At 44.7% G+C, this 22,402-nt stretch overlaps 1 protein-coding gene across 3 annotated transcripts in view; it reads right to left on the bottom strand.

The window, feature by feature from the left end:
• The window catches only part of LOC122555418 (neural cell adhesion molecule 2-like), a 1,561,904-nt gene that overhangs the window by 118,452 nt on the left and 1,421,050 nt on the right, over positions 1-22,402 (bottom strand). The window lies entirely within an intron of this gene.

Raw genomic sequence — 22,402 nt, 5'->3', positions numbered from 1 at the left:
GTGAAGAGAAATATTTGTAAGTGTTGCATATCAAGCAAGTAATCTATTTGCTTTCAGTGAAGTTATTTCATTTACAGCTTTATATATGTCCATGGTTAAAGTGCTACACATTCAGTGCACAGTACTATGCCACTGAGAAACAGGCCATTTGGCCTAACTAGTCTATGATGTACATTTATGCTCCATATTAACCTCGTCCAATCCCTCTTTATCTAACACTGACAGTGGATCTTTTTCTTTCATGAGTGTTTATTTAATTTCCATTTAAATCTATTTGTGATGTTTAACTCAAATATTCCTTGTAACAGCTCATCCCATATTTTCATCAAATGGTTTCTCATGAATTTCCTTTTGAATTCATTATTCTTCGCAGTCTCCTCTAAATTCAGACTCCCCCAGAAATTGAAAGATTTTCTGTGCATCTATCTCTTTAAATATGTTATTACAACTGGGTTTGGAGGGCACATTGATTCATTTCCAGTCCCACTCCTCCAGTGTCATACCAAATTTAAAATTGAACAAGAAGGGTGATATATTTCACCCTGATTAGAAGCAATTCAGCTAGATTTCTTCCTTCACTAAAGAACTAGTTTATTACAATCAAAACTTAAACAAACAAAAAAAGATCATTGACAAAAAATGCACTGTGCAAAGATTGACATGATTTATACTCTAACACCCTAAACTTAACATGAGGCAGATATGGGTAACAGCTTAACTATGGTCAAACACACCTAGTGGCACATCAAATAGCAAGCGAAATATAATATACCAAGGATTTCTCAGACTTTATCCCAGACATTAGTGACAATGTAGTCATCAAATTTCATTAACATTTTAAATAGTTTACAATTCTCCATTTTCAGCAGTTTGGATTTGAAATTCCCAAGCTGCTGTTCTGTTACTGATGCCTCCAATGACTCCTTATCCTGTGGTGGTCTGTCTTCCAATTTTTGAACTACATTTGCCTGGTTCTTTGAAACTGCACTCACAAGAACAACACAGCTTTTCACAGATAGTGAACTTCACCACTGTCCCTGGATTTGTTTTTCTGAGTTCCAAAACCCACTGTCTGTGGATGAAGATATTCATTGTGCACTGGCTTATTTTTATCCCTTCACAGATCCAAGGGGTTTCATAACCCCACACTATGTTGAGCTATCCAGGACTTCCTTGAGCCCCGAATGCATAGAAATGATAGGACTATACTCATTGGAATTTTGAAGAATGTAGGGGCATCTTAAAGAAACATATAAAATTATAAAAGGAATGGAGAACATAGAAGCAGGGAGGTTGTTTCCATTGGTGGGTGAAACTAGAACTAATGGGCAGAGTCTTAAAATAAGGGGGAGCAGATTTAGACCTGTGTTGAGGAGGAACTTCTTGACCCAAAGGGTTGTGCATCTGTGGAATTCTCTGCTCAGTGAAGCAGTTGAGACTTCCTCGTTGAATGCTTTTAAGACAAAGATTTTTAAACAGTGAAGGAATTAAGGGTTATGGGGATTGGGCGGTTAAGTGGAGCTGAGACCATGAAAAGATCAGCCATGATCTTATTGAATGACGGAGTGGGCTTGATGGGCCAGATGGTCTACTCCTGCTCCCATTTCTTATGTTCTTATGTAATTCAGTTACACTTAAAAGCAGAGTGAACAACAGCTCTGTTAAAAATAGAGGCTGTATTTCTCTCATTCTCCTTCTCTGATGAACTGTGAGCTTGAAGTGACCCTTGAAATGCTTTGAATGAAAACCGTGCAACATAATCTTCTGCACTGTTTGGCAGAATTGAGTGGAACTGATGATTTGGAACAATTAAATGTAACAAACCTTTTGGAAGTCTATAGTCCTTGATTGTTATAATGTTCGGAGAGTGGTGTCACCCGCACCACGAATTGATGCAACAAAAATGAAATTCATCATAAGCTTCTTTGAAGACCACCATCAAGTCCCCCCCTCAAGTTAATATTTTCCAGTGCAAACATTTTCAGTTTGATCAACCTTTCCTGAAGGGTATAATCTCTGGTAGCTATTTAAATAGGCTTTTGTATCTTCTGCACTGTCTAGAGTTAAACTGAGACACAAGGCTCAATATTACATGCTCTCATCAGGCTTTAGCAGAGGTGCAGGTGTAATAGGTTTAGCATCTTGTCCCCCACGCTCTTACTGAACCCTGAGTATAGTCCCATGATAGAGAAGGTGGACGGGGAGCGAAATCAGAAGGCCAGCCACTATTTATGGAAATGCAGAATTAAGGGTCAAGAAACCTGCTAAATAAAAATCAATTCAAACCAATATCACCCCAACAATACCATCATAAGGTTGGTATGGCCAAATGAATAAGAGTTGGCACCCTGTTTATATTTAAGATTTTTCAAAATGGTGAGTACGAAAAGGGCTACCATCTTTTGAGGATTTTTTTGCCGATTAGGGACAGACCTCTGGAAGACAGAAATCCCCATCTTCCTCTTGGCATGTACCTTGGAACCACCAATCAGATTGGTTAGCGGCTCACAAGGGTGATATTCCTGCAACCCAGGTGCAGAAGCCCACTCTGCACTGATTTAGCCACCTGCATCTGTCAGCTCGCCACTGACCTTTCTACAGGAAGAGGATATAGATCTCTCTCCCCTGCCCAGTGCCTGTTAATTTCTGCCTCCATCAATTCAGAGAAATGTACTGTGGCTCTACCTGAATGTGGGGTTTTCCCAGTGCACCTGACCAGCATTCACTCTTTAACCATGTCAGGGTAGATGTGGAAAGGTATTTTCCCCATGCGGAAGGGTCTAGGACCAGATGGCATCATCTCAGAGTGAGAGGGTCAGACATTATGACTGGGGTGAGGGGGAATTTCTTCTCCCAGAGAGAAATGAATCTGTGGAATTCTTTGCCACAGAGAGCTAAAATGTATTCAAGGCTGAGTTAGACAGATTTTTAATCTGTTAGGGAATCTAAGGTTATGGGGAATAGGCAGTGGAGTTGACGTTCATTAGATCAGGTGTGACCTTCTTGAATGGTGGAGCAGAGTTGAAGGGCTGAATGGCCTCCTTTTGCTCCTATACCTTATGGTCTTAAGGTTGTGTATCCACAGAATCCATCATTACCACTCTGTGGTTTTATTGTATATTGTACACAGAATGTGCACCAACTGAGGTCACCAGGAAGGGAGTCTCCTTCTCAACCCCTTCCTTTGCCTGAGACATGATGACTACCACCAGTCATCTCCCTCTCTCTAATAAGACAGCAGCCCTATGGTTGGATTATCTACAGGGGTTCAGCAAGGCTAGATTAACAGTACCTTCTTCCTGTGTAAGTTCAGGAAGGAATTATGGAACTCTTCCACATGATGACCCATGGCACCTTGTGGGATTTGGCATCTCTACCAATCTGTTGTGCTGGGAAAGAGCTGCTTGATGACGTTTGTTACCACTGATCCTCCTTTGTTTTCTTTTTGTATCTAATGATGAGTTGACAGGGGATATACCACCGTGGAGTATCAGAATAGGCATCATTCTTCGACGACAAAAAGATATAAAAAAAGGAGACAGCTTGGGCATGACTTTGATATTCTTCCCCATATAGAAAGTAAACCCTTCCATGCTTTTTTATGGCTCATATCAACCAAATGATGGTGTGGTTAGCATGATATTGTGGTGCTGGAAAGGCACAGCAGTTCACGCAGCATCCGAGGAGTAGCAGCCCGACCTGCTGTGCTTTTCCAGCAGTACCCTCTTGACTGTGATCTCCAGCATCTGCAGTCCTCACTTTCTACTAGCATGATATTGGGATGAATTGAATATTTAGCAGGTTCCATTGGCCTTTAATTATGAATTTCCATAAATGATGGCTAGGCTGCCGATATCAGCTGAATCCACTCTCTCTATTGTGGGACTATATTCAGGGCTAGGTGGGAAAGTGGTGGGCCAGGTGCTAATCTTATTTCACTTAGCATGGAAGACAGGTGGCTCAGTGGTTAACACTGCTGCCTCACCACGCCAGGGACCTGGGTACAAGTCCAGCCTTGGGTTACTGTTTGTGTCTGCATGGGTTTCCTCTTCTAGTCCAAAGATATGCAGGTTAAGTGGTCTGGCTATGTTAAACTTCCCACAGTGTTCACGGATGTGTAAACTGGATGGATTAACCATGGTAAGATTAAAATGAATGGAGTCTGGGGAAGGCTGGGTCTGGGTATGATGCTTTTCAGAGTGTCTGTGCAGACTCAATGGGCTGAATGGCCTCCCCCTGCATTGTAGTGATTCTTCTGCTTTAAAGAATACTGAGCTCAAATTTAACATGGGTGTCAGTAACATCAAGGCATCCAAGAAAAACATGGCTGAATACAAACTAAGGGAGGTTCTAATTATTGCTGGGGTTTCTGTAAAGGATCAGTTGGCTTTCCTGGACCAAGTAATGAAACTTGCACCTGGCGGGGGAAGGGGCGGGGAGCTGATTACAACATGCGTATGATTCAATTTGGAAACACTGTAAGGAGAATTCATTTGCCATAAATTAATTGGAGTTTGTTTTACTTCTAGCTTCCAAGTTAAAAGGTTTGATAATCTGTATTCATACAATCCTTGATAATTGAGCAATCTAGGCTTTCTTCGAAAAAAACCCACAAATAATTCAACACTATTACAGAAAGTGATTATGGTACATGACAGAATTATCCAATATTTCAATTAGTGAGAACACAATAGGAAATTCTGAAGACGGAAATAAATTACCTTGAAGATCAAAACGTAGCCCTCGGTAAAATCTCACAAACAGCTCTCAGGGGAAAAATAAATTTTGGTCCCTGTTTGTCACACAAGTTATCATGTTTTGTAGTTTAAAGTCTCAATTTTAGTTACGTTACTCCTGGCTTGCCTTACTGCAATCTTCACTAAACCAAGTGTTATGGTTTGAACATTTGCAAAACTGATCATTTTTGTGCGTATTGACAGGAAGATAAAAAATGTTGCTAATTACAATGGAAGGCATGTCACAGCTGGTAAACACACAGCTGTGATGCTTCATTGAGGCACGTGGGTCAGTGATCTGCCCCCTTAAATCTGTAAAACATAATTATTTTTTGTAGGTGAAACAGGAGCAGCTAAAGACAGTGTGAATTGATTTGAAGGTCATTGTTTCTATGTCTCTGCAGTCTCCCTTCAAGGATTGGAATAAGTGACTATTTTTACTCATATGATGTTAAAAGTATGGAATGAAACACCACAGGAACCTTTCCTTTCATTGCTAGATTGTCGTTCTCAGTGGACTATTTAAAAGCCCAAGAGCCTGGGCTGTGAATTAATACAAGATAGATCCCAAAGCACTGGATCAATGGAAAAATTTCCTCTGCAACATTCTGTTAGATGATTATCCCTCAACCAACACCATGAAACCAAATTATCTCATCATTTACAAACTGCTGTTTGTGGAACCTTGCTGTGTACAAATTGGCTACCAGTTCCCATATTACAACAGTAACTACACTTCAAAAAGCACTTCATTAACTATAAAGGTGCTTTGTGACGTCCTGATGTTGTGAAACGTGGATGAGAAGTGCAAGTCTTGCTTTCTTTGCGTTTTCAAGTGCAGAACTATTGCAGCCCGAACTCATTGGAGGATTCATCTTAATCTCCAGCAGTAGCAGCTTTTCATTTTATTGACAAATAAATTGCACATATGTGCAATGTACCCTCATGTATCTTCTCAAGCATGGCAATGAAAACAAATCAATCAGAGCAGTACCCTTGACCTTAATCTTGTTTTGGAGCGAATAACGATGAATAAATTGTATCCCCTCGTACAACTTAAAGACAGTAAAACATCTCAGAGGTATTACAAAGCAGCACGGTCACAAAATCTCACATAAATGCAACAAATGGCTGCTCCATCATTGTTCACATGTCAGTAGCTGTTCAGAGGGTTTGTTAAAGAATGGAAAAAGTTGCAGAGAATGGATTTATTCAGTCACAACACAAACGTCTTTGTCCACAACCATCCTGATCCATTCTGTATCTGAACTGTACCATGGACAGCATTGCATCTGATTTGAGCTTGAGTGGAGTTTCCAACATCGCACGTTCATTAGAACCAAAGAGAAAGATGGAATGGTTACAGCACAGCAGTAGGCCATTTAGCCTTCCACATCCATACTGACTCTCTGGAAGCACAACTCAGCTTGTTCCACTCTACATCCTTTGTAGAATTATAACAATGCAGAAGAAAGCCATACCTGTCAACAAAGAGTTACGTCCACAGCCAGTGTCAAAATAACTCCCACCAGCCCAATGCTCTTCACTGCCCCCAAACACCCATTTTTCTTGTTCTTCTTGCCAAACACCCATTCTTCTTGCCATTTGCTTGAGGGGTTTGTTTTGGGTTTTCAGAAGCTCCTTTTTTTTATTCTCATGGACTCATTTATCGGGTTATGCAGTATTTTATATTTTTATATTTTTACATTTCCCTTCCCTATAACTCTGCCATTCTCTTGTCAAGTGTTAATCTAATTCGCTATAGACAATATGATTGGATTGGTCTCCATCACACCCTCAGACAATGTATTCTGGATGTTTACCAGTCACTACTTACAGCAACCTTTCCTCATGTTCCTATTGGAAATTGGCTGTGTCTGACATTTGCTTATCACCTGCTGAAATCCTCATTTGTGTATTTATAACCTCAAGACTTGACTGTTCCGATGCACTCCTGGTCAATTGCCCAACTTGAGCCTTCTTACGTTCATTGTAACTCTGCTCAAGCCATCTTACTACTTTCTTGTTCTGTGATTGTCATTGCCATCTGCTTCTGGCACTGCACGAATTAAATGCAGGAATATCCCATTTGGATGCTTCAGTTTGGTCCACCAATAAGTAAGCTCTGTTAGTCACCCCCACCACCTCGAATGCTCTCTGAATCACCCTTCTACCCACCTGGAACTTGACCTTCCAAGCACCTTACTAAGACCCTTAGCTTATGTACTTGCCGTTTGATAGCAGCTATCAAAGTGGTTGACTCCTCTTGTAAATTTCCAAATCTAGAAGCTGACTGCTATGAAAGGGAGATGTGATTTGCCTTTCTCTGACAGTTTTATGCTTTGCTGGAACCGTCAGAATGGGAGGATGGCCCCGTATTTCTGAAGAAGTCCCAATGGGAACCACCTCTCTGAAATGCGGAGTTTCCTCATTTCAGAGAAATAAAGGGACAGAGTGGCAATCTGTGTGAGGTTGGCAGTGCTCAGAAAAAAACGGTAAAAACAATGACTGCAGATGCTGGAAACCAGATTTTGGATTAGTGGTGCTGGAAGAGCACAGCAGTTCAGGCAGCATCCAAGGAGCTGCTCAGAAAATCCAACCCGATGCAGGAAGTCCCCTGACAGAATCATAGCATCGTACAGAATGAAACAGACCCTTCAGTCCAACCAGTCCAGGCCAGCCAATTTTCCCAAACTAAACTAGTCCCACCTGCCTGCATCTCCCTCTATGCTCATGCACCAATTCAAATGTCTTGTAAACATTTTAAGTGTATCTGCACCGTCCTCTGGCAGTTCATTCCACACACAAACCACCCTCTGTCTTAAAAATCTACCCCTCAGGAAATTCATTCACAAATATTGGAAACAGCTGAGCACAGATACTGATCTCACTAGTAACAGACTGCCAGCTGTTTATTCCTGCTCTCTTGTTTTCCACTCACAAGCTGATTTTTAATCCATACCAGTGGATTGCCTCCTATACCATGCATTTACATTTTGATAACAGGACAGTAACGTGTACCTGTGTCTTTCTGACTCTGAGACATGGCTGATGTGAATGCTGCTGCGAATAATGTTCTATCTTGAGAAAAGGTACTGACAGCATGCACCGAGTCAGAAACAGAAAGGATCGAAATGGGTGATCGAACAACTCCCTCAGTTCCCTGTGATGGGCACACTGCAGATGGATTCATTGGCCTTAGGCTAGAGATTAGGTTAACATTAGTTTCCATATTACACTCCTATATAAACGTTCCCAAGATTCACAGATCGTTAAGCCAGGAGGCACCTTGCTGTTGAAGTTGAGCTTGTCTTTATCTGATAACACTCATTCCTGAAAGTTCTAGACAGTTACTGCTCTGGGAGAACTACTGCAGTGCCCTGGGAAAGTTACTGCGGCGCTCCAGGGAAAATGGTTGTATTCATCTAGGAAGGTGCATCCAGAAAAGGGAGACCAATCATTTACTTTTCTAAGAAGAGAAGCAAACATCAAAGATGACACTCACAGGACAGAAGGGAGCACTTAGTTAACTATTTGCTCTTAAACATTTCGAGATGTTTGTTGAAAATGAGTACAGGGAGGCTAACATCTATACTGAACACAACTTTTGTGAAAAAGCTTAAGGCCCAGAATGCCACATTGTTTTATTAGAGTTTGTTCCTTCAACCATACCATCCAAAAATCATCCACTCTAGGGGAGTTACTGTCATGCACTGGAACAGATATTGCAGTGCTCTTGGCAAATCACTGCAGTACTCTGGGGGAGTTACTGGAGTGCTCTGGAGCAGTTACTGTGGTGCTCTGGGGGAATCACCACGATGCTCTGGGATAGTAACTGCGGTGATCTGGGACAGTCACTGCAGTGCTCCGGGATAGTTACTGTGGTGCTGTGAGAGAGTAACTGTGGTGCTGTGAGAGAGTAACTGTGGTGCTGTGAGAGAGTTACTGCAGTGTTCTGGGACAGTTACTGTGGTGCTCTGGGGAAGTTACTGTGGTGCTCCGGGGGAGTTATTGCGGCCCTCTGGTTAGTTACTGCAGTGCTCTTGGACAGTTACTGTGGTGCATTAGGTCAATTACTACAGTGCTCTGCAGGGGTTTCTGCGGTGCTCTGGATCAGACATTGTAGTGCTCTGGGACAGTTACCACGGTGTTCTTGGGAAGTTATTGCAGTGCTCTGGGAGAGTTACTGCGGTGTTCTGGGGGAGTTACTGTCATGACCGGGGACAGATACTATGGTGCTCTGGGACTGTTATTGCAGTGGTCTGGCTGGTGGGGGGTGGTTATTTTGGTATTCTCTGGGAGTTACTGCAGTATCCTGGGAAAGATACTGCGTTGCTCTGGGGCAGTTACTGTGGTGTTCTAGGGGAATTACTGCAGTGCTCTGGGACAGCTACTGTGGTGCTCTGGGGGATTTACTGTGGTGCTCTGCGACAGCTACTGCAGTGCTCTGGGGGATTTACTGCAGTGCTCTGGGGGTGTTACTGCAGTGCTCTGGGACAGTTACTGCGGTGCTCTAGGGGAGTTACTGCCCTGCTCTAGGGAGTTACTGCGGTGCTCTGGGCCAGTTACTGTGGTGCTCTGGGGAGTTACTGCAGTTCTCTGGGGGCTTACTGTCATGCACTGGGACAGATATTGCGGTGCTCTTGGGAAATCACTGCAGTGTTCTGGGGGAGTTACTGCGGTGCACTGGGACAGTTACTGTGGTGTTCTGGAGAAGTGACTGTAGTGCTCTGGATAGTTACTCTAGTGCTTTGGGACAGGTACTGCAGTGCTCTGGAGGAGTTACTGTGTTGCTCTGGGACAGTTGCTGCAGTGTTCTGGGATAGTTACTGTGGTGCTCTCGGACACTTACTGCGGTGCTCTCTGGGAGTTACTGCCCTGCTCTAGGGAGTTATTGCGTGCTCTGGGCCAGTTACAGTGGTGCTCTGGGGAGTTACTGCAGTGCTTTGGGGGACTTACTGTCATGCACTGGGACAGATATTGCGGTGCTCTTGGGAAATCACTGCAGTGTTCTGTGGGAGTTACTGCGGAGCACTGGGACAGTTACTGTGGTGTTCTGGAGGAGTCACTGTAGTGCTCTGGATAGTTACTGTGGTGCTTTGGGACAGGTGCTGCAGTGCTCTGGGACAGTTACTGTGGTGCTCTCGGACAGTTAGTGCGGTGCTCTAGAACAGTTACTCCAATGCTCTGGGGAGTGACTGCGGTGCTCTGGGACAGTTACTATGGTGCTCTGGAATCGTTACTGTGGTGCTCTGGGGGAGTTACTGTGATGCTCTGGAACAGTTACTATGGTGCTCTGGAATCGTTACTGTGGTGCTCTGGGGGAGTCACTGCAGTGCTCTAGGAAATTTATTGTGGTGCTCTGGGACAGTTACTGCGGTGCACCTGGGGAGTTACTGCTGTGCTCTAGTGGAGTTATAGTTGTGCTTTGGGGCAGATATTGTGGTTACTTTGGTGCTCTGGGAGAATCTCTGCAATTCTCTGGGGGAGTTATTGCGGTGCCCTAAGGGAGTTTCTGCAGTGCTGTGGGGGAATTACTGCAGTGCTCTGGGACAGTTAGACAATGCTCTGAGATAGTCACTGCAATGCCCCGGGATAGTTACTGAGTGTTCTGGGACAGCTACTGCAGTGTTCTGGGGGAGTAACTGTGGTGTTCTGTGCAGTTACTGCAGTGCTCTGGGACAGTTACTGTGGTGCTCTGGGACAGATATTGTGGTGCTCTTGGGGAGTTACTTTGGTGCTCTGGCGGATCTCTGCAGTGCTCTGGTGGAATCACTGCAGTGTTCTGGGGGAGTTACTGCTGTGCTCTGGGACAGTCAATGCAGTGCTCTGGGACAGTTACTGCAGTGCTCTGGGATAGTTACTGCAGTGCTCTGGGACAGTCACTGCGGGCTCTGGGATAATTACCATGGTGCTCTGGGACAGTTACTGCAATGCTCTGGTAAAGTTATTGCACTGCCCTGAGGGAGTTTCTGCAGTGTGTGGGGGAATTACTGCAATGCTCTGGGACAGTCACTAAAATGCTCTGGGACAGTCACTGCGGTGCTCCGGGATAGTTACTGTGGTGCTTTGGGAAAGTTACTGCAGTGCTCTGAGGGAGTAACTGCAGTGCTCTGGGGTGTCACTGTGGTGCTCTGGGGAGTCACTGCGGTGCTCTGGGACAGTTACTGCGGTGCTCTGGGGGAGTCACTGCGGTGCTCTTGGGACAGTTACTGTGTTGCTTTGGGACAATTACTGCAGTGCTCTGGGGGAGTTACTGCGATGCTCTGGATCAGACATTATAGTGCTCTGGGACAGTTACTGCAGTGCTCTGGGGAGTTACTGCGGTTCTCTGGGACAGTTACTGTGTTGCATTGGGACAATTACTGCAGTGCTCTGGGGGAGTTTCTGCGGTGCTCATGGGAAGTTACTGCAGTGCTCTGGGACAGTTAGTATAGTACTCTGGGACAGTTACTGCAGTGCTCTGGGACAGTTGCTGTGGTGCTCTGGGGAGTTACTGCAGTGCTCTGGGTGAGTTACTGTCATGCACTGGGACAGATATTGCGGTGCTCTTGGGAAATCACTGCGGTGTTCTGGGGATGTTACTGCAGTGCTCTGGGACAGTTACTGTGGTGCTCTGGGACAGTTACTGCGGTGCTCTGGGACAGTTACTGCAGTGTTCTGGGGCAGTTACTGTGGTGCTCTGGGACAGTTACTGCGGTGCTCTGGGACAGTTACTGTGGTGCTCTAGAACAGTTACTGCAATGCTCTGTGGGAGTCGCTGCAGGACCATTACTGAGGTACTCTGGGACAGTCACTGCGTGTTGCAGGACAGTTACTATGGTACTCTGGGACAGTCACTGCGGTGCTGCAGGACTGTTACTGTGGTACTCTGGGACAGTCACTGCGGTGCTGCAGGACTGTTACTATGGTACTCTGGGACAGTCACTGCGGTGCTGCAGGACTGTTACTGTGGTACTCTGGGACAGTCACTGAAGTGCTGCAGGACTGTTACTGTGGTACTCTGGGACAGTCACTGCGGTGCTGCAGGACTGTTACTGTGGTACTCTGGGACAGTTACTGTGTTGCATTGGGACAATTACTGCAGTGCTCTGGGGGAGATTCTGCGGTCCTCTGGATCAGACATTATAGTGCTCTGGGACAGTTACTGCAGTGCTCTGGGGGAGTTTCTGCGGTGCTCTGGATCAGACATTATAGTGCTCTGGGACAGTTACTGCAGTGCTCTGGGGAGTTACTGCGGTTCTCTGGGACAGTTACTGAGTTGCATTGGGCCAATTACTGCAGTGCTCTGGGGGAGTTACTGCGGTGCTCTGGATCAGACATTATAGTGCTCTGGGACAGTTACTGCAGTGCTCTGGGGGAGTTACTGCGGTGCTCTGGATCAGACATTGTAGTGCTCTGGGACAGTTACTGCAGTGCTCTGGGGAGTTACTGCGGTTCTCTGGGACAGTTACTGTGTTGCATTGGGACAATAACTGCAGTGCTCTGGGGGAGTTTCTGCGGTTCTCTGGGACAGTTACTCTGTTGCATTGGGACAATAACTGCAGTGCTCTGGGGGAGTTTCTGCGGTGCTCTGGATCAGACATTGTAGTGCTCTCGGGAAGTTACTGCGGTGCACATGGGAAGTTACTGCAGTGCTCTGGGGGAATTACTGTAGTGCTCTGGGACAGTTACTATAGTACTCTGGGACAGTTGCTGTGGTGCTCTTGGGGAGTTACTGCAGTGCTCTGGGTGAGTTACTGTCATGCACTGGGACAGATATTGCGGTGCTCTTGAGAAATCACTGCGGTGCTCTGGGGACATTACTGCAGTGCTCTGGGACAGTTACTGCAGTGTTCTGGGGCAGTTACTGCGGTGCTCTGGGACAGTTACTGCGGTGCTCTGGGACAGTTACTGAGGTGCTCTGGGACAGTTACTGCAATGCTCTGGGGGAGTCACTGCGGTGCTGCAGGACCATTACTGTGGTATTCTGGGACAGTCACTGCGTGCTGCAGGACAGTTACTGTGGTACTCTGGGACAGTCACTGCGGTGCTGCAGGACCGTTTCTATGGTACTCTGGGACAGTCACTGCGGTGCTGCAGGCCTGTTACTGTGGTACTCTGGGACAGTGACTGCGGTGCTCCAGGACTGTTACTGTGGTACTCTGGGACAGTCACTGCGGTGCTCTGTGAGAGGTGTTGTGGTGCACTCCGGGGGTTACTACAGTGCTCTGGGACAGTTACTGCGCTGCTCTGGGGGAGTTACTGTGGTGTCCTGGGGTAGTCACTGCTGTGTTCTGGGGGAATCAATTCAATACTCTGGCACAAGCTACTTTGCTGCTCTGGGATAGTTACTGCAGTGCTCTGGGACATTTACTGTGGCATTCTGGGGAGTTACTGCAGTGCTCTGAGGCAGTTCCTGCGGTGCTCTTAGTAAGTTACTGCGGTTCTCTGGGACAGTTACTGCAGTGTCCTGGGGGATTTACTGTTGTGTTCTGGAAGAGTCACTGAGTGCTCCGGGACAGTTACTGCGATGCTCTTGGAGAATTACTGTGGTGCTCTTGGGGAGTTACTGCAGTGCTCCGGGACAGTTACTGCGGTGCTCTTGGAGAATTACTGTGGTGCTCTTGGGGAGTTACTGAAGTGCTCTGGGGCAGTTCCTGTGGTGCTTTGGGACAGTTACTGCAGTGTCCTGGGGGATTTACTGTGGTGCTCTGGGAGTGTCACTGCAGTGCTCCAGGACAGTTGCTTCAGTGCTCTGGTACAGATACTGCGGTGCTCTTAGGGAGTTACTGTGGTGCTCTTGGGGAGTTACTGTGATACTCTGGGGGCATTAATGTGTTGGAATGTCTGAGGGAGTTAATGTGGTGCTCTGGGGGAGTTATTGTGGTGCTCTGGAAGAGTCACTGCGGTGCTCCAGGACAGTTGCTGCAGTGCTCTGGCACAGTTACTGTGGCATTCTGGGCAGTTACTGCGGTGCTCTGGGACAGTTACTGCAGTGTTCTGGGCGATTTACTGTAGTACTCTGGAAGAGTTACTGCAGTACTCCGAGACAGTTGCTGCAGTGCTCTGGGACAGTTACTGCACTGCTCTGGGACAGTTATTGTGGCATTCTGGGGAGTTACTGCAGTGCTCTTGGGCAGTTACTGCAGTGTTCTGGGCGATTTACTGTAGTATCTGGAAGAGTTACTGCAGTACTCCGAGACAGTTACTGCAGTGCTCTGGCGCAGTTCCTGCGGTGCTCTTGGGGAGTTACTGCGGTGCTCTGGGACAGTTACTGCAGTGTTCTGGGCGATTTACTGTAGTACTCTGGAAGAGTTACTGCAGTACTCCGAGACAGTTGCTGCAGTGCTCTGGGACAGTTACTGCAGTGCTCTGGGACAGTTATTGTGGCATTCTGGGGAGTTACTGCAGTGCTCTGGGACAGTTACTGCGGTGCTCTTGGGGAGTTACTGTGGTGCTCTTGGGGAGTTACTGCAGTGCTCTGAGGCAGTTCCTGTGGTGCTCTGGGACAGTTACTGCAGTGTCCTGGGGGATTTACTGTGGTGCTCTGGGAGTGTCACTGCAGTGCTCCAGGACAGTTGCTGCAATGCTCTGGGACAGATACTGCGGTGCTCTTGGGGAGTTACTGCGATACTCTGGGGGCGTTAATGTGTTGGAATGTCTGAGGGAGTTAATGTGATGCTCTGGGGGAGTTATTGTGGTGCTCTGGTGGAGTTAATGCAGTGCTCTGGGATGGATTCTTCAGGGGTTTGGCTCCCTTTTCTCATGATTGATTTACAGCCCAGACATGCAAGAGTTAATAATTACGGGTTGAAAATGTGTTGCTGGAAAAGCACAGCAGGTCAGGCAGCATCCAAGGAGCAGAAGAATCAACATTTCGAGCATGAACCCTTCTTCAGGAATTCCTGAAGAAGGGCTCATGTCTGAAACGTCGATTCTCCTGCATTCCTGAAGAAGAGCTCATGCCCGAAACGTCGATTCTCCTGCTCCTTGGATGCTGCCTGACCTGCTGCGCTTTTCCAGCACATTTTCAGCTCTGATTTCTAGCATCTGCAGTCCTCACTTTCTCCTTAATAATTACGGGGCCTATCTGCAGATTCACCTACAATCGACACAGAGAGAGTGGGAGCAGCACAGAGCCAGATAACCTATACTTTATAATTTGTTCATGGGTTTTGTGTGACACTGTATGGGCCAACATTTATTGTTGAAACTTTATTGCTGGAACAGCACAGCAGGTCAGGCAGCATCCAGGGAACAGGAGATTCGACGTTTCGGGCACAGGCCCTTCCTCAGGACAGTTACTGAGGAAGGGCCTGTGCCCGAAACGTCGAATCTCCTGTTCCCTGGATGCTGCCTGACCTGCTGTGCTGTTCCAGCAATAAAGTTTCAACTTTGATCTCCAGCATCTGCAGACCTCACTTTCTCTTCCAACATTTATTGTCCATTCTTAATTGCCCAGAGGATAGTTAAAAGCCAACCACATTGTTCTGGGTCTCCAGTCACATCTATGCCTGACCATGTAAGGATGGCAGACTGTCTTCATAGTTTCATAATAGTAGGAGCAGGAGTAGGCCATTTGGCCCATCGAGCCTGCTCCGTGATTCATTAAGATCATGGCTGATCTACCCATCGTCTCAGCTCCTCCTACCTGCATTATCCCCATAACCATTAATTCCCTTATCATGCAGAAAACTACCCAACTGCGTCTTGAATATATTTAATGATGCTGCCTCGACTGCTTTCTTAGGCAGAGAATTCCATAGATTCACTAGTCTCTGGGAATATCAGTTCCTCCTCATCTCTGTCCTAAATCTACTCCCCTTAATCTTGAGGCCATGTCTCCTAGTCCTGGTCTCACCCACCAGCGGAAACAACTTGCTTGCTTCTATCTTATCTATCTCTTTTGTAATTTTCTATGTTTCTATAAGATCCCCTCTCATTCTCCTAAATTCTAGCAAATACAGTCCCAGGTGGCTCGACCTCGCCTCATAGGGTAACCCCCTTATCTCCAGAATCAACCCGGTGAACCTCCTCTGCACCACCTCCAAAGCCAGTATATCCTTCCTCATGTAAGGAGACCAAAACTGTGCACAGTACTCCAGATTTGGCCTCACCAACCCCTTGTACAATTGCAACAGAACTTCCCTTCCCTTAAATTCAATCCCTCTAGCAATGAAAACCAATATTCTGTTTGCCTTCCTGATTACTGGTTGCATTCATGAATCAACCTTTAGCAATTCATGTACAAGCACTCCTAAGTCCCTCTGCACAATGTTTCACCATTTAAATAATACTTCACTGAACTAGATTTTTTTTAATCAATGATGGGCATATGATCACCAGTGGACTTTTAATACTAGACATGTATTGAATTGGTATGTCACCATCTGCCAAAGGAGAGTTTGAGCCCACATCCTCAGCATATTAGCCTGTGGTTCCACATTAATAGCCCACTGACATTACCCATGCACCCCCATCTCTGAACTCTGACCACAGGCTGTAATAGACTCACTGGTTAACAAGGATTTGGTCTCTCTCAAGCTGATCTGAACCTTCAAGGCATATCTGGAGGGTTTAACAGTTAGGGCAAGTGTGCTCCAGGTGGTCACATGTAGAGGAGCAATCAAGTTATTACTTTGGAAATTTTGTCTTGTCTGAAGAGAGACAATAGGGTTTAGAACTATACGCACTGAAGTTCAGTGGGGCGAATGGGGATTGTATAGAAACCCATAAAATTTGTGTGAAGGATATTCCTGATGACTGGAAAGCCCAGATTCAGGGGACACAGATTAAGGATACAGTGTAGTCCATTTAGGACTGAGATGGGGAGACATTTCTTCACCTAGAGAGTGGTGAACCTGTGGAATTCTCTGCCACAGAAAGCAGTTGTGGCCAAAAGATTTCAAGAAGGAGTTAGATAAAGATCTAAAGGTTAAAGGGGTCTAAGGGTATGGGGAGAAAGCGGGAGCAGGGGACTGAGTCGGATGATCAACCATGATTGCATTGAATAGCACAGCAGGCTTGAATGGCTGATTCCTGCTCCCCTTTTCTGTATTTTGATGCTTATCCTGATCTTAAAAAAAAGTTCTCAATGTCCCTTGAAGGTCTCTCAAGCAGCAACATGAAGAGGCAGCTTGTGAGGCCATTCAAATTGCAGTTTAGGTGGTCTGGGCATGGGGGAGAGATGGTGGGGGCATTATATCGCTGTGTCCCTTCACAGCTGGAATGGCAATTTCTCATTTCAAACTGGTACAGGAAACAGGTTTCTACACAGAAGATGCTACTTGCTGGAAACATCTCAATGGGGGCTCGCTCTTTTAAAAGGCCAACCTGAAAATTCTATCAGAAGACCCTGTGCCCATTGATATACCCTCCACATTATTATGCCCATCACCAACAGTTGGCAAGTAAATGTCACTCATTAAAAGCCTCAGAACCAGAATTTACTAATTGCAGTCACTCACAGAGTCATAGAGATGTACCACACAGAAACAGACCCTTCGGTCCAACTTGTCCATGCTGATCAGATAGCCTAAACTAATCTAGTCCCATTTGCCAGCACTTGGCACATATCCCTCCAAACTCTTCATATTCATATACCCATCCAGATGCCTTTTAAATGCTGTAATTGTACCAGTCTCCACCACGTCCTCTGGCAGCTCATTCCATACACATACCACTCTCTGTGAGAAAAGTTGCGCCTTAGGTCCCTGTTAAATTTTTCCCCTCTCACCTTAAACCTCTGCCCTCGAGTTTTGGACTCCCCTTCACTGGGATAAAGACCTTGACTATTTACCTTATCCACGCTTCCTCATGATTTTATAAACTTCTATAAGATCACCCCTCCGCCTCTGATGCTCCAGAGAAAATAGCCCCAGCCTATTCCGCAGCCAGGAAGAAGAAATAAAGTCTTATTCTAAATGCAGAAGCTTGGACCTAATTGATAACAGTTGAGGTTGAGCTCCTTGAATTTGTGGAAATAGCTGCAGGTGGCTTGGGGAAGATGGAAAACATAGTGCCTCTTCAGACCCTGCAATGTGGCATAGTGCATTTGAAAAGATGCCTTCCAAATAAAGACTGCATGTAATATTCAAATCTCTCAGGAGATTTGCAATGACTCTCACTCTGTCTATTTTGCTTCCAGGCAGATTCGAAGCTTTTCTGAATTGTGGTTTGGGAATGCTGAATAGAACATTCGTGTGGGGAGAACTGTGTAAGTTGTACCCAAGCAACAGCTCAGACCAAAATCACTGCCATGGACAACTTAAGGGAGTGGGACCACCGTAAAATGGTATGGTAAGTCCACGTCAGGTAGTTCAACAAGGGCAGTACAATATGAGTGCCAAAGGTTCATTACTATGTGTGGCGTACCTTCTGGAAAGCCTCTGTGTAAAGAAAGCACAATTACTACATTAGCTTCAGGGTAGAAATGCTAACTAAATGCATTGACAAGAATGCACCATTTGATTTGAAGAATTTCCTGTTACAGTTGGCTGAAGTAATGTGGGAGGTGGCTTGACGATGTACAGGTATTGGCATAAGACACCCTGTTATTAAATAATAGCAGCAAGAGTAGGCCATGGATCTGCTTAAACCTGCTCCAGCATTTTCAGGAAAATCCTTGGATTATTTGCAGCTATAGTCAACATTTAGCAGCCAGTGATGTCAGTGACACTGGGGAAATGGTTGTATTCATCTAGGAAGGTGCATCCAGAAAAGGGAGACCAATCATATACTTCTCTAAGAAGAGAAGCAAACATCAAAGATGACACTCACAGGACAGAAGGGAGCACTTAGTTAACTATTTGCTCTTAAACATTTCGAGATGTTTGTTGAAAATGAGTACAGGGAGGCTAACATCTATACTGAACACAACTTTTGTGAAAAAGCTTAAGGCCCAGAATGTCACATTGTTTTATTAGAGTTTGTTCCTTCAACCATACCATCCAACATGTTGTTGGCATGTCAAAAGTTATTGCTGATGTCCAATTTAAGAACCCAAAGGGAACCAAACTGGAACTAAACTAAGAGTTAAGAAAATGAATGTATTTGTCTCTGTGTTGTTTATGTTTAATAATTTCCTCCTTTTGTGAAATTTTAAGAAAAAAACCATAACTCTGAATTATTTATAGATATATTGAACTTATAAGAATAATATATGTTTTTAAAAAAGGAAGATATACAAGCCAAAATATGGTCAAGGATGTAAATTCAGTGATTACATCACCTACCTGTGTGGATTACACTGGTTCCCAAGAGGAATTGTGGAAGGTTACTACTGAAGAATGTCAAGGGAACCTCAGACAAGAATACTTCAAAGGGGGAGATGCCATTCAAAAGCTGAACGGTGATCTCCTGTGATCTACGTCCCAAACCGTGGACATGACATGTGATGAAAGATATGTTTGGTTGTAACTTTCCAGAAACACGAAAGAAAGGGAGTTAAAAGACATTAACAATCGTTGATCTGTGTGTGCTAGTGCGTTAGCTTGTGGTTCAAGCCTTCCTGTGTTAAAGTATTACTTTCCATATTAAGGTTCACAGCTGAGAATTTCCAATAGACACCCCAGCGTGTGCAGGTAAAAAGAAAATGAAGTTCCTCTGATTATTGCAAACAATTCAGCCGCTGCCAAAGGAAAATGTACAAATTCCTTTCAGCTAACAGCAGAAACAACTACCTCCAAACACCTACTCGATAGCCAAAGTCAGTGCAACTGAATTCATCCACTTTAACGAACACTACATTTCACAATATATTCATCCTTGTTGAATCTAATTAACTTTGCTGTGACCAAGCAAGGGAAGGGGATTGAATAAAGAATGATATCAGCTTCTCCTGCCTCACCTGGGAACATAACTGTTAATGGGTACCCTAACTGGAAACTTAATAAATTAACAGATCCCACCCAGGGACTGTTCATAACGCCATTCAGTATGATCATGGCTGCTATGATCTTGGTGTGAACTCCATCTTTCTGCCATTTTTACATAACCCTTTATCTTATAATGCAGAAGTCTGTCAATCTGAACTATTAATATATTCAATGGCAGCCTCCAGGGATTGCTAGTCTATTTCCAAACTGTAAATTCTGTGTAATTCTATGTAAATAACCTTATTAGCAAGGATGCACGCATTCCTACCTAGTGTTATTAACAAGGAAACATTATAGACAATGCGCCTATTGTTCAATAAAGACGCTACCAAGTTGTGTAATTAACCTCATTTGTTACATGTTCATTTGGCAAAGTGTTCCACATTAGCACATTAACAGTTGATTAAGCCATCTCCAGGTTCATTGTTGACAGAATACATTGGCAGTATCGTAATTAGAGACAATTAGCATGGATTTAAAAGGGGTAAATCCTGTCTGGCACGCCACCATTTCTTCACTGAAATTGAAAAGGTAGCGTGGCGAATGGCCCTTGATATTAAATGGGAGGTGTTTTCTGCTCAATGAAGCTGACCCGGTGTGAATGTGCATTAGATCCATCTCTGACTTGTCATTTATTTACTTTCAATTGCGTCAACAAAATTATTTTAGGTTAAAGGTTGTACGTAAAGTATTTGCTGTTGCTGCACAGAAATTCTTAATCTCTGTTGTGAAGCTGAAAAAAACTGTGTAGAACAGCAGGAATGCCTTTGATTGTGTCAGTCAATATGTTTCAACAAAAATGTTGCTGTTTGTATAAGAGTGATGTTTTCTGGCTTCTAATAGTCTTAGTCACCTCTGTGTTTCTGGCAGATGAGCTGTGGACAGACAGTTTGTCTTTGAAGTGAAATCAATAAGTTGAATTTTCCGAGTTAAAAGCTAACATGGGCAGAAAATCGGAGCTAATGTGTTGTCATGGGTCTAACTGCCAATGTAGACATGATTCACCGTTCCATAGTTGCGTTGGCAATACACGCGCTGCTATTAAACAGTAGATTTGTCTCTGCCATTGCACTTCCCTGTCTGAGTCAGGTTGTGGGTTCAGAGTTATTTCCAGCCAGTTTTGAGCATGTAGACTAGGCAAAACTCCCTGCACAGAACATTGGGTGTGTTACAAAGTGTTGGTGAGTCATTAAACTTTCTCAGAGAGCTGTACAAGATCTAACAGCTGGTTCAAACTAGAGCAAGAGGATGTCCTCCTCCACACTTATCCCTCAGTCAAAGCCCCAATGTTGATGAACTGGTCATTCCCATCTTGCTGTTTCCGGGAGCTTCCTGTGTACATAGTGGCTGTCATGTTGCTTACAATACAACAGTCAAAGCGTTTTCATTATCTTGGAACATTTCAGCCCAACTATGTTTGATTAGAGAGCTGGAGGAATCCAAATCTTTCTTTCTTTAAGGGGGAGGGGGTTCTTATAGAAACATATAAAGGTATGAAGCGATTAGATAAGATAGATGCAGGTAGATTGTTTCCACTGGGGAGGGGGTGAAACTAGAACTCGGGGCACAGCCTCAAAATAACTGGGGAGAGGTTTAGGACTGAGTTGAGAAGGAACTTCTTCACTCAAAGGGTTGTGAATCTGTGGAATTCCCTGCCCAGTGAAATAGTTAAGGTTACATCATTGAACATTTTCAAGGCAAAGAGAGATCGATTTTTGAACAGTAAATGAATTAATGATTATAATGAGTGGGCGGCTAAGTGGAGCTGAGGCCACAAAAAGATCAGCCATGATCTTATTGAATGGCGGAGCAGGCTCTTTTGGCCAGTTTTGTACTCCTCAATCCTGGGAAAAACACATTGACTCTATCCATGCCCCTCAGGATTTTATAAATTTCTGAGGTCACCTCTCAGCCTCCAGCACACCAGGAAAATAGCTCCAGCCTATTCAGCCAATCCCTAATGAAAGTAAATAGAAAGGAATGCAACATAGATAAAAATATGTGAAGTGGTCAGCAGTCAACAGATGCTAAGACATTGAGTCATAGAGTCATACAACGTAGAAACAGACCCTTCGGTCCAACCAATCCATGTCAACAGAATCACAAACTAAACAGGTCCCACCTGCCTGCTCCTGGCCCATGTCCCTCCAAACCTTTCTCGTTCGTGTACTTATCCAAATGTCTTTTAAATGTTGTAATTGTACCCACATCCACCACTTTCTCAGGAAATCCATTCCACACATGAACCACCCTCTGTGCAAAACATTTGCCTTTTATATCTTTTTTAAATCTCTCTCCTCTCACCTTAAAACTGTGCCCCTTAGTCTTGAAATCCCTCATCCTCAGGAAAAGACACCGACCATTAACTTTAACCATATATGTCATTATTTTATAAACTTCTGTCAGATCGCCTCTCAACCTCCTACACTCCAGTGAAATAAGTCCCAGGCTATCTAGCCTTGCTTTATAACTGAAACTTTTCATACCCAGCAACATCCTGGTAAATCTCTTCTGACCTTTCTCCAGCTTAATAATATCCTTCTTATAACTGGGCGACCAGAACTGGTCACGGTATTCCAGAAGCGGCCTCACCAATATCCAGTATAATCTCAACATGACTTCCCAACTCTTGTATTTTAAAGGATTTAGCAATGAAGGCAAGTGTGCCAAACACCTTTTTAAATGCCTTCTAGCTCATGGTCACAATACAGCAAAAATAATATATTGGAGTGATCATAGCATTCCTACAGTGTGGAAGGAGTCTAGATTAGAGTGGTGCTGGAAAAGCACAGCAGGTCAGGCAGCATG

Source organism: Chiloscyllium plagiosum, chromosome 12, assembly GCF_004010195.1.
Source record: "Chiloscyllium plagiosum isolate BGI_BamShark_2017 chromosome 12, ASM401019v2, whole genome shotgun sequence".
Lineage (NCBI taxonomy): Eukaryota > Metazoa > Chordata > Chondrichthyes > Orectolobiformes > Hemiscylliidae > Chiloscyllium > Chiloscyllium plagiosum.
Note: the sequence above shows the minus strand (reverse complement) of the source record. Positions and strands in the feature narration are given on the sequence as shown.